This window comes from Macrotis lagotis, chromosome 7 (genome assembly GCF_037893015.1).
Source record: "Macrotis lagotis isolate mMagLag1 chromosome 7, bilby.v1.9.chrom.fasta, whole genome shotgun sequence".
Taxonomy (NCBI): domain Eukaryota; kingdom Metazoa; phylum Chordata; class Mammalia; order Peramelemorphia; family Peramelidae; genus Macrotis; species Macrotis lagotis.
The window spans coordinates 122889882-122911968 of record NC_133664.1 but is presented as its reverse complement, the minus strand read 5'-3'; positions in this window follow the sequence as shown (position 1 = coordinate 122911968).

Below are 22087 nucleotides of genomic sequence, written 5' to 3'. Positions count from 1 at the left end.
GCAAGGCAGTCCTATAGATGTATTATTATGTATAATACTCAAATGGGGAAACTCATGCTCATAAAGCTACTGACTCATGATCAAATGGCTATTAAATGCCAGAGCAAGAATTTGAAACCAAATCTTCTGTCTCCAAGGTTAATGTAACTATTTCAGTCACATATATACTTTTCCCTACATTCTATCTTTATTCCTATGTCTTTATTTTCTTACTAAACTGAATATTGATATTTCCCAAAATTAATATACAGGCAAATTTAAGTTCTTAATAATAAAAAACAATAGGACAAGAATTTTTTTTCTCCTTACTATATATGGTCAAAGTCAGAAAGCAGGCACTCTGATGACTGTTGGTGAATTTTTCTGCTGAGTTTCCCATCCTTCTGCTTGGGATGCTTTGTCTTATATTTGCCAAAATTAATGAAATAACATAATGTCTTCCCTGACCATCCCTGACCAGTTCCAAGTCTCCAGGAACTTTCTTCTTTTTTCCCTTTCTTCCTCTTGACTATTTGATGGAATAAAAATCTTAACTACAAAGGTTGTTTGCCATTGCCTTTTCCTTTCCTTGTTCTCTTTTCTGTCCCTGGAGTCATTCCAGTTCCTTATAGAGAGTGGGAAAAGCAGTAGAAAAGTCAGATTTGCTAATTGAGTCACTTCAGTGACTCACATTCATGGAACAGAGAGAAGTAAAGGTATTATTAGATGGAAATAGAAGAAATAAAAATAATTCATTCATTTATTTGACAAAGATTTATTAAAAAATATGTTATTTCTAAAATTTCTTTGTTATATACTGGGGGTGGGTGAAAAATGATTAATAAGGTATGGGTCCTTCCCTTAGGAAGTGTCCTAGCTAATAATGTCCAGGCAAGAAAAACAAGAAACCCTCTCAGACCTATATATTAGCATGATATCATAGTTCTGAGCAATCATCTCTTTAAGTTTTAAAATGAAGAGTGTGTGTGTGTGTGTGTGTGTGTGTGTGTGTGTGTGTGTGTGTGTGTTTGCAAAACTACTGGTAGATAAAAGTAGGTATGCTTCAGTTAGGGAATGACTGAACAATGTGTAGCTATATGAGTATCATAACTTATTTTTGCATCTTGAGAAATGTGTGCAGAATTCAAAGTAACACAGGCAAATTTAGATGGACTGATGAAGAACAAAAATAGTGAAGCCAAAAGAACAATGTACAGAGTTGCTAAAATAAGGTAAACAAAAACATCAGCAACAGACAACTGGACTGATTAATTGTGATGAGCAACCTTGGTCCTGGAGAAACAGCACATTTTCCTCTCCTTGGGAGACTGTAGGTATGGAACACTGACTATATTGACAGAGATAGTCACTTTGCCAGTTGGTGTTACTTAACTATTTGCTTTGTTTCAAGGGAGGATTCAATGGAAATGAGAGGGGAAATAATGACATAAAGAGCAAAACTTTTTTTTATAAAACTTTAAATAAAATAAAAATGAACAATATTAAACCCCCCAAAAAAGGTTATTATTACATCCAGAAACGTCCACTTAAGAGTAAAATGGCATTACAGTCAACTCAAATCATCATTGATTATTCCCATTGCTATGAATTTTTCTGGCATATTAACAAACTCAGGTGAAAAACCTCTTTAAAATGAACTGCAGTTTTCATCCATCACCTTCAGAAGTCCCCAAGGGATGAATAATGACAAATGAATGCAAACAAGGGGTCCAGTTGAATAATCCTGAACAAACTATACCATTAAACAAATTATACTGTAGCAATCAAGCATGGTGACATATTACTAGAGCCCTCAGAACAACTGAAATGTAGCAATTTTTAGAACATCTTGGCTATATTGTCTTGTGGAGTCATCTGTGTCACACCTCAGATCGCCAATTTTGCCATTTTGAAAGAGTGAAATGTTTAATGCAAGTTCATGGCTATGGAATGCAGAAAAATTCTAGACAGCAAGTAAATTAATTCCCAAATGAAGAACCAAATGAAATAGCAGGGAAGTTTTGGGAAAGAGTTTTAATTATTCTTTAAAAACAGAACCTTTACAATTTAAAAAGGTACCTCCTGAGGAGCCTACATCTTTGTTGATTTCCAAAGTACCTGTTTTGATCACACAATATGCTCCAAGTGCTCTATGTCCCTAATCTACCTTACTTTAGAGATGAGGAATGGGAAACAATTCAGGCAATTTAAATAGCCAGAATTAGAGGTTCTGACTGCAGTGCTTACCCTTATTTTTCCCATCAATTTTGATATGCATGGATACTGGTGCCAGAAATTGGGACCAACCCATGAACTACACTTTACATTATAGTGACTTCTTATGATCAGGAGATTCCAGACCAAATAATCCTGAGTATTGCCTCCCAACAGCTTACACTCTGATATTTGCCAATAGCTTTCCTTTCTCCTTTCCTTCTCACCTCATATTCTTCACAACTCAAATTGTTTTGGCAAGTTTCAGGATGTAGAGAGGACAAGACCAGGTGCTATAAGCCATCATGAAATGAAGAAAAGAAAGGCTGGATGTCTTGTCCCTGACCTACTGCAGGCAGCAAGAGCATTCTCTGTACTGACCAGCTAGAGAGAGAGGCAGAGTGGGTGGGCCTCCTACATCCCTGCCCCACGTGGCCTGAAGCATATTGTAATTTACATATAACCTCTCCTTTGCTAGACAATCCCATTACATTGGCAGTGATTAGCACCACAACCCCTATAGGATCCCCTCTCTGCCTTTCCATGGACTTGATGTCTTCTATGACAGGGGATCATCATATTCATCAACAGAGGGAATCAACACATTCATCAACTTTTATGACAGGGGATCATCATATTCATCAATATTCATCCTCAATGCCTCAATACACAGTGGCTTCTCCTCCTTGTTGATGAGTTCTCCTTGGGCTACAGTTGAGTTTTGTCCTGAGTAGCAATTTGCTTTTTTGCTTTGATTTCTTTCTGGAAGAGGATTTATATGGGAGGGGGAAAAAATAAACCTTTTTATCTTTTCATAAATTCAAGAGAAGGGAGCCTGACTAAACAATTCCTCTCAGTCTTGATATCAAAACCATGAACTTTGCTTGCAGCAACTAAATTTATCATTTTACTAGTTTCGAAAGCTCAATCCCTGTGTTAGAAGCACTCCAAAGTCATTGGTAAAACCCAGCAGAACGAACTCAAGATGTGCTTCCCTTCTCTACTCCCTTCACCTTGCATCCACAGCAATCTAATTTTGGATGAATTAGTGCTGAATCACCTTGAATCTGCAATTAACTAAAAACTGTTTTTTGCAACAGTTAATTTTGCTTCTGCTGATGGTGCATAAAGTATTTTTCCCTTGGAACATCATAAGTACATATATATATATAAGAACATCTATGTATATATATTCATGCTTTAGACATATTCAGGGAGTTTTTGCATTCCCCATCAGGAGGAAATTGATGAATGTGAATGTTTTAGCTGTGATTCTTGTTTGTGTATAAACTTTTGTTAAAACAAGTGCGGCCAGATAAATGACCTTTATGCAGACACCTATTAAGGCCCTAAAAGGCTTGGCTACATTCATCAGAGACGCGTATACATAACGATTGGAACAATAAGGGGATCAGCAGCTGCAAGGAGGTTGAATTGAATTCTGCAACAATAGAAAAGTTTTTCAAACCCAAATACCGGCAATCAAAGAGAATTTTTTGCAGATAATCCAAGAGAAAGAAAATAATAAAAAACAAAATGCTAGCCCACTTTGCTCCAGTTAGCATAAGGTTGCCATCTGAAACATGTCAGCTTAAGAGTAGACCATAGTACCATTCTTCTGCCCAAGCGCATGATTCAGGACTGTTTTCCCCCAAATAATCCCAGATGGCATGCCACAAAATGTCAATTCATTTTAAAAGCTTTCTTGCCTGTTATTATGTGATTGAAAGTGCAAAAGCAAGTTACCATTCTCATGGCACTATTTGCATTGGCTATTATCCCCTAAAATCCCCTTTAAACAGCTACATTGTCAGCCCATAGGCCTCATTTAGAACGACAAAAAAGCCCAGATTAATTCGATCAAAGAAAGAGCCCAGTACAAAATGCACTTTTCAAACTGTATCAGAGTGGGTGCGCTTTACAGATCACTGCGTGGCAAGGGCCCTTGCGAGAAGAAAAACCCCTGAAATAAAGCTTGGTTACTAAAGTGAAATAACTAGGGCTGGCTCCTAGCTGATCCCTTTGGGGCATCTCCAGGCTAAAGCACCAATTTAAAATGATTACAGGGGAACAAGATTTAAAGACAAACTCTGAAACTGATTACACCCCAATCGCAAGCATCCTCAGAAGGCAATTGGTTACCTTCCAGGGGGCACCCGGTGAGTAAGAGACAGATATGAAATCTCAATACACTGGCCTTTTTTTAGACAGATATTTTCAGAAAGATAGAATTCACTTTTATCCACCCAACTCCATCTCTTTATCTTCAACTCTGCCTATTTTTTAAACTGTAGTAAGAAAACATATGCTAAAAATAGCAGATACAGTGAAATGTATGTGAAAGTGTACACACACATATTTGAAAGCAAAAGTGTTCTCAAAGCCGAAGTGAATCTCAGACATTTGAAATATCCTATAGGACTACATTTCTGCAGACTAGCTGACTTGGGAGTAGCTTTCTTTTCCCGTTTTTCTTTCTAAACTCACCTGGTGGCCTGAAAGTGAGGGAAGAAGCCAACTGAAGTTTCTTTGAAGCTGCCTAAGGCTATTTGCCCCTGCCTCTAAGGAGAGAGGCCCTAGAACTTGTTATTGGTAGTTTCCTCCTCACTCTCAGTCTTGAAGCTGCTCCCCTTCAGCAGCTGCTTTTGGACCCTAGAAGAGCATTTCACCCAAAGAAGAATTACTGCTTAGACACATAAGCCCAAATAGATAGGCTCTTCAGGTCCTAAACCACCTGGGTCAGAGACCACTACTGAAAAAAGGCAAACAGCAGGAAGAAATGGAGAAAGTCATCAGTAACAGCTTGAAATCAGGGAAATAGTGATTACAGCTCATTCTTCTGTTTGAGGACTCAGTTTCAGGCAATGGGGATTGGATGGGGAAAGGAGGCTACTGCTTCTTCCCTTAACTAAAGAATATAATTGACAAGGATAACTTCATATGTCCATGGTCTATGGATACTGAAAACAATGGAAAAACTTGTTCCCTGGCCTATCTAAAACCTTTTTTGCTATGAATCTGTGTGGGTTATTCCCAGTGCAGACATCCTCTCCACTGTTGCAGATCAACAAACATCATCACCAAACTCACATCTGAAGTATATCTGAAGAACCCATATCAGCCAGACCTTTCCCACTTGGTAGGACTTCATAGAGTTTATGTTCAGTTTGTGACTCGGGGTCAACTCAAGGTCATGTAATTATATAAATTAATTTGTTGGAGGAAAACTTTCATGAAGGAAGGCAAGTATTTCTATCTCCATTTAACCAAATGAGTATACTGAGTCCTTGAGAAGCTGAAATCCTAGATAGCCCAAAATCTGGGTCTCTGAACCCATTCTCTCCAATGTTTGCTCTGCTACATTATGCACTATGTTATACTTTGTGTTCTAAAGGATTTTCATCATTCTACATTTTTACTATTTATGCACTTAGTTTTCTATTAAAACAGACTGGATTCCATAAGACCAATAAACCAAAGTGGAATGAGCCAATGGTCCATTTTTTGGACAGAAATGGAAACAAGGAGCATTAAGCCATTGTTTCTGATATTCAGAAGATCTTCAGTTTCCTCATGTCTAGTGAAGAGAAAATTGAATGAATGGATGGATAGATAGATGGATGGATGTATGAATGAATATATTGGCTAGCATTGTGCTTTTGCACATATATAGTATAGTATAGTATAGTATAGTATAGTATAGTATAGTATAGTATAGTATTTATAGTATAAGAGAAACCCATGAAAAGTCACATAAATTGAATTCAAATTTAGACCCTGTTATTATTTTGTTTACTCTATAGGACATTGGGTAAGCCATTTCACTTCCTCTGGTTTAGTTTTCTTAACTACAAATTGGAAGGGTTAGACGAGCTGGTCTTTAAGGTCTCCTCTTGCTTGTGAACCTATCTATAAAGAGAAGGCAGCTAGATGGTTCAGATGATAGAGCACTGGCCTTGGAGTCAGGAGAACGTGGAGTTCTAATCTAGCCTCAGACACTTGACTTTTATAGCTTTGTGATCTTGGACAAGTCATTTAACCCCGCTTGCCTCACTCCAGGACCATCCTGATTCATATCTGGCCACCAGACCCAGATGGCTCTGGAAGAGCCTCCCTTCACTCAAATCTAATTCACATGCTTGGTGTGGCATCATCTCCCTGAAGTCATGGTCATTTAGAAAATGAAGGACAAACATTATTACCAATAAAGGGAACAGGAATGTCAAAAAGCTTCTTCTGATACTCCCCTGCTAGACTATCAGCAGCTTTCCTTCTGTTTTTTTTTTTTTGCAAGGCAAATGGGGTTAAGTGGCTTGCCCAAGGCCACACAGCTAGGTAATTATTAAGTGTCTGAGTCCGGATTTGAACCCAGGTACTCCTGACTCCAAGGCCGGTGCTTTATCCACTACGCCACCTAGCTGCCCTTCCTTCTGGTTTTAATGAAGATTGATACAGGCATCATTAAACATGCCTGGCTCTGAATGGACTAATAAAGAAATTTCTTAAGTCTGTCAAATGCCAACCTAGACTTTTATCTCAATTTATCAGCTCAGCTAAACAACTTCAAAGTCTTGGTCCTTTAGTAGTGGTCCTTCATAATTGAAAAGGTTCATGCCATATGATGGCATGCCTTTGTACATTATGTTTATAATAGTGAGGAAAATGTAGTGCAGAGACATCCTTCTCATTGCCTTTTCCAGTACTCCCCGCCCATGGCCTGATTTGATAGGAAACGTATATTTGGTAAGGATCTGGCTGCTATGGGAGTCTTTGGTCTTTTGAGTGTGCTTTCCCTTCCATAATAGTGAAGCACCACGACACTCCAGCAATGATGGGCTGCAACAACATAGTACATCTAACCCCAACTCTTCATGGTCTAATTATCAGCATGGTCTTTTCCTCCCAGGCCTGCAACCATACCCCTCCCAAGAACCCAAAGACTTTGGTTTTCTGAAAGCTATCTGGAGGGTCACGGGAATAACTTTGACCATATCAACACTATACCAAGCAAAATAGAGAGCTGATCATAGTTGATGTGCTGTTATGTGTTCAATGGATAGTGGTGAGTTGTTTTATAGACCTATTCTAGCTATTTTTTTAATGTACTTGTAACTCTCAGAACAGAAAATCTGAATTATTTATTAGGTGAACCAGGTAAGAAGGGGCCAAATTCCCTCTATCCTCTGAGGGAGGAAGCACTGACACTAGTCAGAGGTGAATGCTTTTTAGTTATTTTCTCTTGAGCAAATCACAAAACCTCCCTGAATGTTTTCTCAATTGGAAACTGAGAAGTTAGATCCTAGCAATCCTTTCTAGTTCTAATGCTCTCCTACTGTGACTTCCAAACTGATGGGGCACTAAACTAGAGGATCTCTACAGTCCCTTCCTTATGAATTTTGAATATTAACAATGAGAGAAGTTAAGGTCATTTTTTTTATAAATTTGACTCAGGAAGTTTGTGGCAGACTTTTGATTCAAGTCTAGGTTCTTAGTTCTAAATCTTGTGTTCTTTACACATGATTTTGATAATTATATTAAAAATCAGCAAATAATAAAATAATAATACATTAATATAATTGATTGATTCATACAGTAAAGAGCAACAGTACAGAATTCTGGATAGAGTTGTCTTTGGAGTCACAAGAAGATCTGAGTTCAAGTTCTATCTTGGAGAAGCTACTTACCCTCTGAGTGCCCCAGGTGCCTCTTTTTCCCCCTTTAAGTCTGGATCTCCCAAACTCTTTCAGGATTTGAGTGATGTGGCCATTCATAGATCCCATCTTACTTCAGATCAGCACCGAAGCTTCATCCTGTTCTGTTCATGACCTGTGTTGATTCACTTTTCCTTAGATAATCTGGTTGTCTTCAGAGATTACCACATTGGTTATAAACTTAAAGCAATCATTCAATCAGCCTTGGCCCTACTTGTTTGTGACTCTTTAAGAGACAGATTCTTAAATTTTGTGTGTGTGTGGGGGGGGGTGGTGTCATGGACCTCACTAGCAGTGAGGCCTATGGGCTGCTTCTCATAATAATGTGGTTTTTAAAAAATTCACAAGTGAAGGAAATGCTAAATTCAGTTAGAGTTTAATAAAACAAGAATTTTTTTCCATCCAAATTTATAGATACCCTGAATTCTATCCACAAATCACCTTTAGGGTTTAGAGGTTAAAAACCTCTGTTCTAAGACGTGTTGCTGTTATTCAGTCATTTCAATTGTATCCAATTTTCCAGACCCCATTTGGGATTTTCTTGGTAAAGATACTGGAGTAGTTTGCCATTTCCTTCTCATTTTACAGATGAGGAAACTGAGGCAAATAAAGTTAAGCTATTTGCTCTCTGCTCTAAGACTATGGATTGCAAGGAAGATACCAATTTGTATTGGAAGGAGTTCCTTACCATGAGCAGTTTATACCAATTTAATCATTGGTTGGAAAAAGACTGCATAAATAAAAAGATGATACATTTCTACAATTATTCACTTTATAACAATACTTAGTAATAACTGTGAACATGTTCCTCTATGAATCCTTCATGTATCTAAAAGAAGTCATAATCATTCATTAATCTTTAAGAATCAAGTTAAAAAAATTCTGAGTGATTCCAGTGATGGACCAACCTGGGTCTATCAAGTCAACCTAGTAAATTTCAGGGAGGACCATCAGGCAAAGAAGCTCTTGGTGACCATTTGCTAATCCAAAAGTGAATATAATTGCATTGGTAAAGATTACCTGCACTGACAAAATCACTGATTGTAAATCTTTTTTTTTATTTATTTAAGGCAATGGGGTTAAGTGATTGCTCAAGGCAATTATTAAGTGTCTGAGGTCAAATTTGAACTCAGGTCCTCTTGACATCAGGGCCAGTGTTCTATCCACTATGCCACCCCACCTAGCTGCCCTATCACTGATACTTTAAATCTTAATATTAAGAATTCTGATTTTTACTACCCACTGAAGTCATGTTTGCTTCCTAAATCATTATTTCAGGTTGAAGCACAATTTGGTATTTTTGTACAGATCCAAGGTCCAAGAGATCAAAATCATTCGTGACCATTAGGGGAGGGGAAGTTTGGGTGAAGCTACCCTCCATAAGATAACAGGAGAAAGAATAGAAGAAAGGGGGAACATATTCTGCTTTTTCAGCTCTCTATGGCAAACTAGAGACTCAGCAGCTAGTAGACACACCTTTCAGTCCAAAAGTCTGACTTATATCATGTATGTGGCTACCAGATTTCTCTGTAGGGAGCACACAAAGTTGAAAGCATTGGGTGTAGGTGTATATAAAGGTGTGTTCCCATACTCATTGGCAGTCTTTAGTATAGGGCTCCCCAACTGGTTGATCAAAACTGACTTGTCTTATGTTAAGATAAGCAGATGAAGACCAAAGAATGGGGCATAGTGTGACTGAAGCCACTCCACAGTACTTTTCTCCAAACTCAAAGATGTTTAAAATAGGTAGGAAATATGGAAACCAATACAATAGTCAACTATGTATATTCTAAATTCATTTCTCCCCTCTAAGCATCAACTATAAGAGTCCTAATAACTGGTAACACTTTATACAGGCTTAAACAATAAGTAATTCTACAGTAGAAGAGTATTTGGGATAGTACTCACCTAAAAAGTAGTCAGTGTCTCATTAGATATATCATCCATCACCTGAAGTCAAGAAAACCTGAATTAAAATCTGATCTCAATTCCTTACCACCTGTGTGACCTTGGGCAAGTCACTTAAAATCTGCCTCAAAGTTTTCACATCTATAAAAAGAGAATAAAGATAATAACTGTTTCCAAAGGTTGTTGTGAGGATGAAATGAGATTTTTTTTGGTAAAATGCTTTATGAATTTGCTACCTATTCAATTAACATTATTATTTTATTTTAAAAGATTAGACAAATCTTTCAATGCTAAAAGAACTTTAAATTGAACTACTTACATATTCATAGTTACAAATTTGAAAGGAACATTAGAAGAGGTTATCTAGTCTTGCCTCCTTATTTTTCATAAAAGGAAACTGAGGCCCAGAGAAGGGAAATTACTTACCCAGTGTCACACAAAAAGTAGAATATAAGCTTCTTGAAGGAAGTGGTTCATTTGTACTGGTACCCCTGACATCTCATAGATATACATATATATATATATATATATATATATATATATATATATACATATATATATATCTCTGGCACACAGTAAGAGTCAGTTAATAAGTTCATTAATATTCTATTATTCTATTGATATTCTAATTTTGTGTCAAAGTCAGAATTTGTAACCAACATCTTTTACTTCAAATCCAGTATTCTTACCAAAGCACCATGAGGCCTCCTTGCATTTCATGGGAATCTTAGATTTAGAGCAGAGCGCTGGTCCTGGAGTCAGAAGGACTTGAGTTCAAATGTGACCTCAGACAATAATTGCCTAGCTGTGTGACCTTGGGCAAGTCCTTAACTTTATTTCCTTAAATAATTTTTTTAAAATTTAGAGCAGAAATCATCTAGTCTAATCTTCTGACTTTGTTTTTATTTTATTTTTTATCTAAAAATTAGGTCTCCTTATCTCTCCTAGATTGGAAGTAAAGCAATCCCTTCCTGGGGTCATTGCTTCTGGTCTGGGCTGGTTTGCCTTCTTTCCATAGCTTCATGATCTATGCTACCAGGAACTACTATATTAGTACCAGACTTAGTATGGACACTTGATGGGCTTTAACTCTACTGTAGTTTCTGTGATCCACCAATCCTCAGGCTCCCCAGGAGCAGGGATTACAGACACTGCCATATCTCATTTTGAAAATATAGAAAGTCAGGGCAAGATAGGAAATGTGATTTGTCCATGCTCACACAGACTGTGACATAGTCGATTAGTCAATTAACAAATATTTATTAAGTACCTACCATGTGCTGAAGGCACAATGATGTTGTAGAATTAGAATTGTGAAGACTTGATAGCTGATTAGATGTGGACATTGATGAAGAGGGAAGAGTCAAGGATAACTGCAGTTGAGAACCTGAGGGACTGAAAGATAGCTATGACACTGGAGAAGGGATGAGTTGGGGGTGGGAAGTAAAAAACTAGTTCTGTTGTTTGATATCATTTTGGGACACCAATGGGACATAGGTGGAGATGTCCAGCAGGTAGCTGGCAACAAAGACCTGGAATTAGGAGAGAGGTTAGACTTAATCTGTATAAGTCATTTGCATAAACCTGAAGATTCAACAAATGAAAGCAAATAAGATTACCAAATGAGAGAATTTAAAGAGAGAAAAGAAAATGTTGAATTAAATTCAACCTCAGTGCTTGAAGATAGAGATGGGATCTTCACTCATATACAGAGAGAGAGAGAGAGAGAGAGAGAGAGAGAGAGAGAGAGAGAGAGAGAGAGAGAGAGAGCCTGAGCACAACCACTTCCCAGCCACATACACATACACAAAATTGAGATTATGTACCTGACTACTTGGCTTTGAAAAGAGGGATTCCAGAGGTAGTACAATGGACAGCAGCCCTCTAGTGGAGGAACCTGCCCATTGGTTTTTCACTGCTATCCTGCAGAACAATTTAGTGTCGGAATTCTAGATTTAATCTACCTTTTTTACTCTGCAATAATAATAAATGTTATTTTGGGAATTAAATTTTTCAGGTGGTTAGCTTATGTGGCAGACTAATCGGTTTTGCCTTTATAGGAAAACAAAGTACTCTCACAAAGCTCGTGTTATTAGAGATTGTCAACGAAATAATTTAAGCTAGGCTATTTATGCAAGTCCCTAATTACTTGGGGGATTTGTACAATGGAGTGGAGTTAATGGTCTATTTTGTTGTATTTTTCACATAATGTGATGGTTGTGAGCTTTCTTCTTTTAATTGCACCCAAGAATGAAAATATTCTATTTTTTAAAAGACTGATCAATCTAAATAAGAATGGTTAAATTCATCTGCCTGAGACCTGTAAGTACCTCAGGTGGCTCTAGAGATTTAGTTCATGTTTCTCAAGACTACTCCTTGCCTTAGAAACAACATGTTGTAATATAATCTAATCCTTTAAAAAATAATCAGCATTGTCTCTTCTCAATACTGTTCATGGATCCCCAGCTAACAAGTACTTTAAAAATGTTTGACAAGAGGATTGAAATTAGAACATTTCTCACCTCTTTTTAAATTGAAGCTAAACCATTCTTATTAAATGATCTCCTTATCTTTTTCCTGGTCTTCCAAGTAAGACACTTAAAAAATAGCTGTTGTGCATCAAAAATGGCATTGATCAAAGGGTGCATGTCTTCAGCCCTTCAGTAAAGCTTCTTATATCACCCACTGTAAACAATAATTCACACTTCTTTCCTCCCTAAACTGTGAGTTCGGGGAAGAATGGAGAAGAAAAGGAAATTTGCAGTGCAAATTGGAGATGAAATGGAAGCTTAATTAGTTAGCATAGGGTGATCCAGTTTTGCCTCAGGATGTTGAAATTTGAGAAGGAAAGAAGGAAGGAAGGAAAGAGGGAGGAAATAAGGAAGGAAGGAGGGAAGGAAGGAAGGAAGGAAGGAAGGAAGGAAGGAAGGAAGGAAGGAAGGAAGGGAGGAAGGGAGGGAGGGAGGGAGGGGAAAGGAAGAAAAAAAGAAAAAAGATTCTGAAGTTGATATGACAACAGGATTTACAAAGGGTCTGCTGTGAACAGAAATAAGTAATGAGGAAATACAAGGGCTACAAGTTAGAGATTGAAAAGAATGCAGGATTTGGGGTAAAAATTTGGGTTCAAATCCTAACCCTGGACAAGTTATTTTTCTTCTCTAAATCTCAAGTTTGTTAATTAGTAAAATAAGGAGATTGTACTAAATCAGAATTTCTTAACTTGGGAGTCTGTGAATTTTTTAAAAATATATTTTATAACAATATTTCAATTTTATATTGTGCATTTAAAAACATTTTTCTGAATGTACTTCATCTTGACCAGGTAACTGAAGTTGAACAAGAGCAAGGAGAGACTCTTGTCTTGGATAACTACTCCCTGGTACTCAACTTTGTTCTGTCATTTACATGTTCTGTCACAGTCTAAAGAAGACAAAAGTGGGCATAGAAGAAAGCAAATAAGTTTTTTTTATTATATCCTTAGGATTCAGAATAATCAAAACCTTTTGGTAGTATATATGTGATTTTCTTTAAATAAATATTTCAAATTTATAATCATTTTAACTGATTTGGTTTTAATTTGACTTTCTTTTAGCTGCCTTGATTTAATGATGTTGCCACTTGTTAATAAATGAAACTATGAGAACTTGCAGAACGAAAAAACATTATTCCCAGAAGGGGTTTGTGATCCTCACCTGACTGCCAAAGGGGCATATATGCAACTCAACTGTGGACCTGGAATCAGGAAGATATGAATTCAAATTTGGCCTCCGACACATAATAGCTATATGTCCCTGAGCAAGACATTTAACTTCTTTTTTTCTGCCTCAGTTTCCTCACCTATAAAAAGGCAATAGTTGCAGCACCTTCTTTCCAGGGTTGTGGACAATGCTACACATAGAGTCAAGCACTATATAAATGTTAGCTATTATTAAAGGGTCCATAACACAAAATGTTAAAAAAAAAATCTGACTTAGATGAACTCTTAAATTTCATTCTAATACTAAATCTATGATTTGAAGCAAAATGGTGGATAGATTACTGAAATTGGTTCTAATAGAGTCTCTTGCAATGTGGGCAAGTTACATAACATCTTGCTACTTCAGTAGACTCATCTGAAAAAATGAAGAATAAATAAGATTAGTTGATCTCTAAGGTCTCTCTTTTAGCTCTACTTCTATGACCCCATGATTCCTTTTCTAGTCATCAGTATATCCCCTTGCTTCCGCAAAGACTCATCATTTGTGATAAGTACTATGAGAATGAATGTCACTGTAGATGCCCCCAAATGAGCCTCTGCCCTCAGGGAGCTTAAATTCTACTAATAGATTGACCCTTAGTGGATAACTGCTATAAAATATGCATATTGGTTCTTACATTTAGTTTAAGAATTAGCAGCTTTGTTGTGTGGTGGCAAAACTCTGGTGGTTTTTGTCAAGATGAACTTCAATACTCTGATTGCTGAACAGATTTTTTTTTTAAATTTAGGGTCTGAAAAATTAATCACTTTTTAGTCAATCTGGAGATGGACTTCTCTAAACTTAGCCAGATTGGCCCTCTAATGACTGACATACACTCTGTCAAAGGTCTTTCCTGCAGTGGCAAATGTTACCAGAGTTTGTTCTCTGCAGGCATAGCCTTCAAAAATCTCCTTGTCACAATGAAATATTGAAATAGTATGTGGCATTCATTTCAATATTTAAAATGTTAAAAATCTGTAGAGCTAGAATCAACCTTAGCAACCACCTTGAGTAATACTCTCACAATATAGATGAAGAGACTGAGTTCCAGAAGAATCTAAATGATTTCTCCAAGGTCACACTTTAGTTATTTAAAGTGTCAGGACTTTATAAAGGAGGACATGCCAGAGAAAAATATTACCTTACCATCTATCTACAGAAAGAAAAAAGAATTTTATATATAACTATAGCACTCTAAATTCTTCAATGCTTTTACAAATATCACATTTGATACTCACAACAACCTGGGAGGAAAGGCTATTATTAATTCCATTTTGTAGTGGAAGAAACTGAGGAAATCAGAGGCTTGCCCAAGATATATATAGTTGGGAAGTGTTTTGAGGCATGATTTGAACCAGGTCTTCCTCATTCCAAGACCAGTGTTCTATCCATTGCATTACCTAGAGGCTCTATTAATGTTGGATTATTGGTCTTTCATGTTAAACCCACAATTAGTTGTATATTTTTTTCCTGTTGCACATTTGTTATAAATAATAGCCCATAGAATTCTTATTACCAGAAGAGACCTCAGACATTATCTGATTGAATCTCTGAATATTACAGATGACAAAACTAGGAATGGAGAAGTTAAGTGAATTGCTCAAGGACATACAGGGAATCTCAACTCACTGTAACTTATTTGTCTAAGCTAGTGCTACTGAACATATACTTTTAGGCAATATTTCAAATAGATAAGCTATTTAAACCTTTCTTCTTAGTTTGCTGATGTTTCAGAAGCAGAAAAGGAACAAAAGGTCACAGATTCCCAGGTCTATGGATTTCTTTTAGTCATCTTTTTTCCCCCATGGCAAGCACTCCTTCTGATTTGCAACTTTGAAGACTATAAAGCAAAGACTCACCATCATCCATTATTTATATCCCATAGACCAAGCAACCAGATGGTTGATTGAACTTTCCACTTCTCACCCAGATGTTTGGTCCAATGTAGGCAGAGCAAACACACACACACACACATGCAATCCACCAAAAATCAATATTTCAGCATTTTGTAGCAGAAATGGCGCCAGACTAGGAGTTGAACCTCAGGATTGATTCTAGATAATAGATACATGTGTGACCTTGGACAAATTATTCCACTTTTCTTACCCTCAATTTATTCATCTATAAAATGAGAAAGTCTGACTAAATTATCTCTAAGATCTCTCCAAGCTTTAAAAGAATGTTAGAGCTGGAGGAAGGGATGCTGCTGGCAGTTCCAGGGATTATAAAAAGAATTTCTGGGACAAAAGATAAGATTTTTCCCTAGAACCATATCTTACATCGACCAATAGGAATTCCAATCTCAACTTTGACTAAGCATCTATTTCGTTCCCTGTGACCAATCGATACTTCCTTAGACCAATGAATTTGAATTGTTTCCCAATTCTGAGATTATCTCCTCCATCTCACAAACCTAGTTATAGATATACACCCAGATACACACATCCCCCAAGCCCTTCCACCTCAGCTGATCGTAATTATAGCCAAAACAAGTGACTGTGAGTAAAATTCAATTACAAGAACATATCTCTTCATAGGGATATTTTTTCTGTTGCATATTTGTTATAAAAAATAGCTTGTGAAATTGAGCTATACATATTCTTTTGCATAGTATATGGTATATAGTGTTTTGCTTTAATTAAGAAAAACACTAACAGCAGTTAGAGAATAGACCAATGGAGATAATCTTTCTGAGGTCACTGAAACATTCCTAGAAAAAAAATTATTTGGGTCACATTGAAATTCTTGGGACCTCTGTGGATATGAGAAAAAGAAAAGGGGAATGAGAAAGGCCTTAATTGTACTAAAGTGTGAAAGGAATCTAAAGGAAAAGAGAAAACATTTGCTAACAAGAGCTTTAATTGGTCCAGTTTTTATCTCCTTAGAGTCTAGCTTCTGGTCTGCCATAATCTCCAGCCAAGACCTCTACAATAATCTACATTTCACTCAAACCCTTTCTCCTCTTCCTCCTCACAGAGAACCATCCCTTAGAGCAAAGTACAGCAATGCTCTGGATTCATTCTTCCAGTGCAAGGCCAATTTATGTAACTGCAAGGCTCTAGAGGTAACCCTGAAGAATTAGGGTGATTCTATAATACCCACAGTTTGAGCTCCCATTCTAATGTATCCCTGCTGTTGCTCCATTTTCATTTAACATCAATTAGCTTTTGCTAAAGAATATTTACTGAGAAGACAGATCAAGAACCAGAGTGATAAGTATGTCCACCTTTGGGTCTCATTTTTAAAGCATTTTCCATATAGCATTAGTCCCACCTAGTTATAAAGGTAACAACCACAGACTGTCCTCTAGCTACTAATAGTCTGAGTTCCAATTATTCCCAGGGACTTCACCACTGGGCTGGCTTGCCACAAAACCCGATATGGATTCTGGCTGCCATTCTTCACCATTCTGACCTTTCAAAGCTCACAAAACTGTCTCCAAAACTTCACCTACAAGAGGAAAGGATTGGGGCGGCTAGGTGGCGTAGTGGATAAAGCACCGGCCTTGGAGTCAGAAGTACCTGGGTTCAAATCCAGTCTCAGACACTTAATAATTACCTAGCTGTGTGGCCTTGGACAAGCCACTTAACCCCATTTGCCTTGCAAACATCTAAAAAAAAAACCCAAAACAAGAGGAAAGGATAGACCTAATAGAGACAGAAGTAACAGCAGGAGATGACATTCACTGGTTACATTGGGGCTACTCTAGTGGGAAGGTAAAGCCCTAAGGTCTGTCTCCTTATTTCAGAGCTTTCAGAAGTTCTTGCCTCTTTTCTGGAAAAAAAAAAAAACAAGTATAAATGAGGGCCAGGCCCCCCTCATGGTACATTTCATTTCTATTAGATGCAGTCAAGTTTTATATACACAATCAAAAAGGCTCCTCTTCACTACATAATTAACAAACTAGAACCAGTTATAGAATGTCTGTGCCTGTTCTAAAATCCAAGTGGCAAATAGGTTAGCCTTGTTCATATTTCTAAAGATTAGGTTCATTGGCCAATGCACACCCTCTTCTCCCACCTTCTGCTTATAAAGTAAAAAAAGAGAAATAAAAATCACTTGGACAAAATTATCCAGCACATCAATCAACTCCTATATATCTTTAGAAGATATTTATAGACCATTAATTCTAATTCTTTTATTTTACAGATAAGGAACTGAAGATGAGAGAGTTTAAGCAAGAAAATACTTATAAGCCATAAATATTAATTCTATTATTTTACAGATAAAAAACCTGAAATTGAGAGGTTCAAACAACTATAGTAAGGTAGAATTTGAACTAAGGACTTTCAGGATCAAAATTCCATACTCTCCAATACACACACACACACACACACACACACACACACACACACACACAGACTTAACTTCATCGTATGCTCCACCTTCCACTTTATAGTGCAATGTGTATATACAAAATAAATAGCCACTTGCAAGAAAATATGAGAGGGAGACTCATATATGCCAAAGATGAAAAATTTGGAAGACCAGCTACTAGCTGACTTTGTTCTTCATTTTCTCCCTCCAACTAATTTTAATACAAAGGCATCAGGATATAGATTTAGAAGCAGAAGTAAGAGCCAGTGTTGTCTCTGACAATTAAAATGCTAGGAAATCTAAAGTGGTGATTGATAAAATCAGGGGTAAAAATAACATCACAGAAATAGGGTACCCCATAAAGTATAAAGGGACAAAGGTTATGGGGTTGAGGAATCTGCTACCCCCCATGGATATCTCATATTTTGATATAGTGTGAGAGTATACACATCAAAAGAAGTCATATACTCTTTGGGTGAACCCAGAAAAGCACATATGGAATGGAAAGAAAGAGTGGGTGAGACAGCAACTTGTATATGTCTGAGAGTCAGAGATACCTAGGTATGCAGATAGAATGCCTGGGTTCAAAATCCAACTCAGTTACTTACCAACTGCAAAATCTTGAGCAAGTCCTTTCAACTTTCTGTGCCTCAGTTTACTCATTTATACAGTGATGGAGTTAGAATAAATGGGAACAGGAATATGAAGTTATAACAAAACTTGTCATCTAGTACAAACTTGTAATTTTATTTCTTAAATGTTCTTTTCTTATTATGAACTTCCTAAACATAGATAAACATGAACACTTCCTTAAAAGAACAGAAAAGGATGATTGTATATTATATTGTGGATCTCTATTATGTATTAGGGGCAGGTAGGTGAAGCAATGGATAGAGCACTGACTTTGGAGTTAGGAGGACAGGAGTTCAAATCTAGCCTAAGACACCAGCTGTGTGACCTTGGGCAAGTTACTTAACCCTGATTGCCTCATATCCAGGGACATCTCCAGTCCTCCAGATTCATATCTGATACCTGAACCCAGATGGCTCTGAAGGAGAAACTGAGGCTGGTGACTTAGCACAGAAGCCCCTCACTGAAATCCAGTTCACATACCTCTCATAGTATTACTTCCCTGAAACCATGGCCTTTCTTTAAGAACAAAGAACAAACACCACCAGAGTTTGGTTTTTTAAAAGTATATATTAATTTTATCACAGTATTTACAACCCTATTCTACCTGTCTGTGAAGCTTCCTGAACTTCCTTCTGTGCTCTTCTGTGTATTTTTAATGGTTTATTAATGCTCTTTCTTTTCTTATTTTATCATAAGCACTACTTTTTACCACTTCCTCCCAGAACATTGTCACACCAAAAAATAAAAACCTTCCCTTATAACAAATAAGTATAGAGAAGCAAAACAATTAACATATTTGCCATAACTGAAAATGTGTGTCTCCTGGACCTCTTGTTCATCACATCTCTGCCAAGAGAGGGGGAAGCATCACTGTGCTGGACTTATGCTTGGTTATTGCATTAATCAGAATTCTCATATCCTTCATAGATGTTTTTCTTTTGTGTTGTCTAAATGATTCTCTTATTTCTGTTCGTTTCAATTCATCAGTTCAGTCTTTTAAGGTTTCTCTGAATCCATTCCTTTAATAATTTCTTATAGCTCAACATTACATTCCTTTTTTGGCCACATTTGTTTAACCATTCCTCAATTAATAGAAACACACTATATTTCCAGTTCTTTTTTTTATTAAAAAAAAAGGTACAGTTATAAATTTTTTTGTGCATTTTATTGTTCAGTTGTTTTTCAATCATGTCTGACCCCATTTGGGTTTTCTTGGCAAAGATGCTAGAGTGGTTTGTTATTTCTTTATCAAGTTCATTTTACAAATAAGGAAACTGAGGCAAACTGAGCTAAATGCACAGGGTCAAACAGTATGTCTGAGACTAGATTTATTGGGGGGGGGTTGTTTGTTTGTGCAAGGCTATGGGGTTAAATGACTTGCCCAAGGTCACACAGCTAGGTAATTATTAAGTGTCTGAAGCCACATTTGAATGCAAGTCCTCCTAACTCCAGAGCAGGTTATCTGTCCACTGTGCCACCTAGCTGCCCCCTGGAATTAAACTCAGGAAAATGAGTCTTCCTTACCCCAAGCCTGACACTCTATTCACTAAGCCACCTAACTTCCCCATTTTTGTACATAAAGGCCCTTTATTAATATATTTTAACTCTTTAGAGGTAGTGTTTTTACTGGCAGACATGGTTTGTTGACTTTTTGTGTGCAGTTCTGTGGAAATAATTGAAACACTCCAAGCCCTTTTCCACTATTAGAAATATGAAACATGAATATATATGTATACATACATACACACATACATTGTCTCACAGTCACAATTTTAGATACAAACCTAATAAAATGCAGAACATTAAGTATCTCTTCCATAGTTCAAGTCCCTCCTTTTACAGATAAAAACCTTAAGACCCCCCCACACCCCAAAAAAGAAGTAACTGGTTCAAAGTCACATAGCTAATAAATGAAGATTCAAACTCAGCTTATCTGACTCCTAACATGGTGCTGTTTCCAAGATAATTTATTGTTTGTTAAAGAAAAGCCCTAATGTTCTCAGTCAATGACTGGCTAAGTCTCTGCTTTGAATTCTACGAGTATATATCATGGCATATTTGTCTCCCATGGAATCCTATCTTTCCAGCTACTCCAGGGTCAGGATTGTACCATCATCTCTCTGAATCCCATGTGCAGACAATCATATGTATATATACACACACATATATATTATATATCATATATGTGTATGTATGTGTGTGTGTTAGATGCTTATGTGCTAACTGATGCCAGGTACTAGGACCTGGGCCTAAAAAAAGTAGAGAAAAGTCCCTGTTCTATTTCCCCAGTCTTTCCCTGTAACCAGAGAGGAAGACCTAGCTCTGAGATCTCCTTCCTATCTCAACAGTGTAAGATGTCCTTTTTCCAGAATTAGCTACTGTGCTGACGCTCACCCCTCTCCCATTCTTTCCCTTGGACCTTTAGGACAGTATCCTAAAAATAATCTACTGCTGAAATATGTATAGACACTAGGTGTTGCTGGTTTACCATAAAAATAGAAATTTCTCTTTTTTGTTCAGCAATAGACTCAGATCCAATATCACAAGAAAGTAGGCAATAACACTAAAAATTAAAGAATTTGTTTTTTTTCCTTTTGTTTATGATGCTCTTGCCAAATAGAAAATTTCCAAAGTATGCACTAGTTGTATTTCTCCCTTTCTTAGAGAAATCACTTCAAATATCAATTTATGCAAGTAGTAATAATAGTAGTAGTAGTAGCAAGGGCAAAGGTAAGGAGAAAAAGTCATCAATTTAAACATAATTAATCCTCTAATTCTCTCCTGGAATATTAGAATAATTGGAATAGAAAACAGCAAATTGCACTTTAATTCATTTTTATTTTAGTATTTTATTGATGTTCTTAAATTGCCATCATTTCCTAATAACTACAAAACAAACTAATACATTGTCAATGTATTCATTATTCCAAACCTGTAGTCTATCACCTCTCTACTGCTAAGAGGGAAGTATGTTTTAGAATCAGTCCTCTGGAGATAATTGATGATTGAAATGATCTGGGTTCTTATGTGTTTTAAGTTGTTTTTCCTTTAAAAAGAAAAAAAGTCTTAATGTAGTTCTATAATAATTTCAGGAATATAAATGCTATACATTAAAAAAACAATTTGAAAGGTTAATTATTTAAATTTTAACAATATTAATGATTCTTTTTTTTTTTTAGGTTTTTGCAAGGCAAATGGGGTTAAGTGGCTTGCCCAAGGCCACACAGCCAGGTAATTATTAAGTTCCAGGGCCTGTGCTTTATCCACTGCGCCACCTAGCCGCCTCTCTTAATGATTCTTTTTTTTTTTTTTTTTTTTTTAGGGTTTTGCAAGGCAAACGGGGTTAAGTGGCTTGCCCAAGGCCACATAGCTAGGTAATTATTAAGTGTCTGAGACTGCAGTTGAACCCAGGTACTCCTGACTCCAGGGCTGGTGCTTTAACCACTACGCCACCTAGCCACCCAATGATTCTTCTTAAAAGTCAACATAACTACCATTTTGAGTAATAGATCTCTGTGATCAATTTTCAAACCTTGTAAAAATTTTCATTGGCTTCTACATTTTCTAATCCTAATCTTTAGATCATCC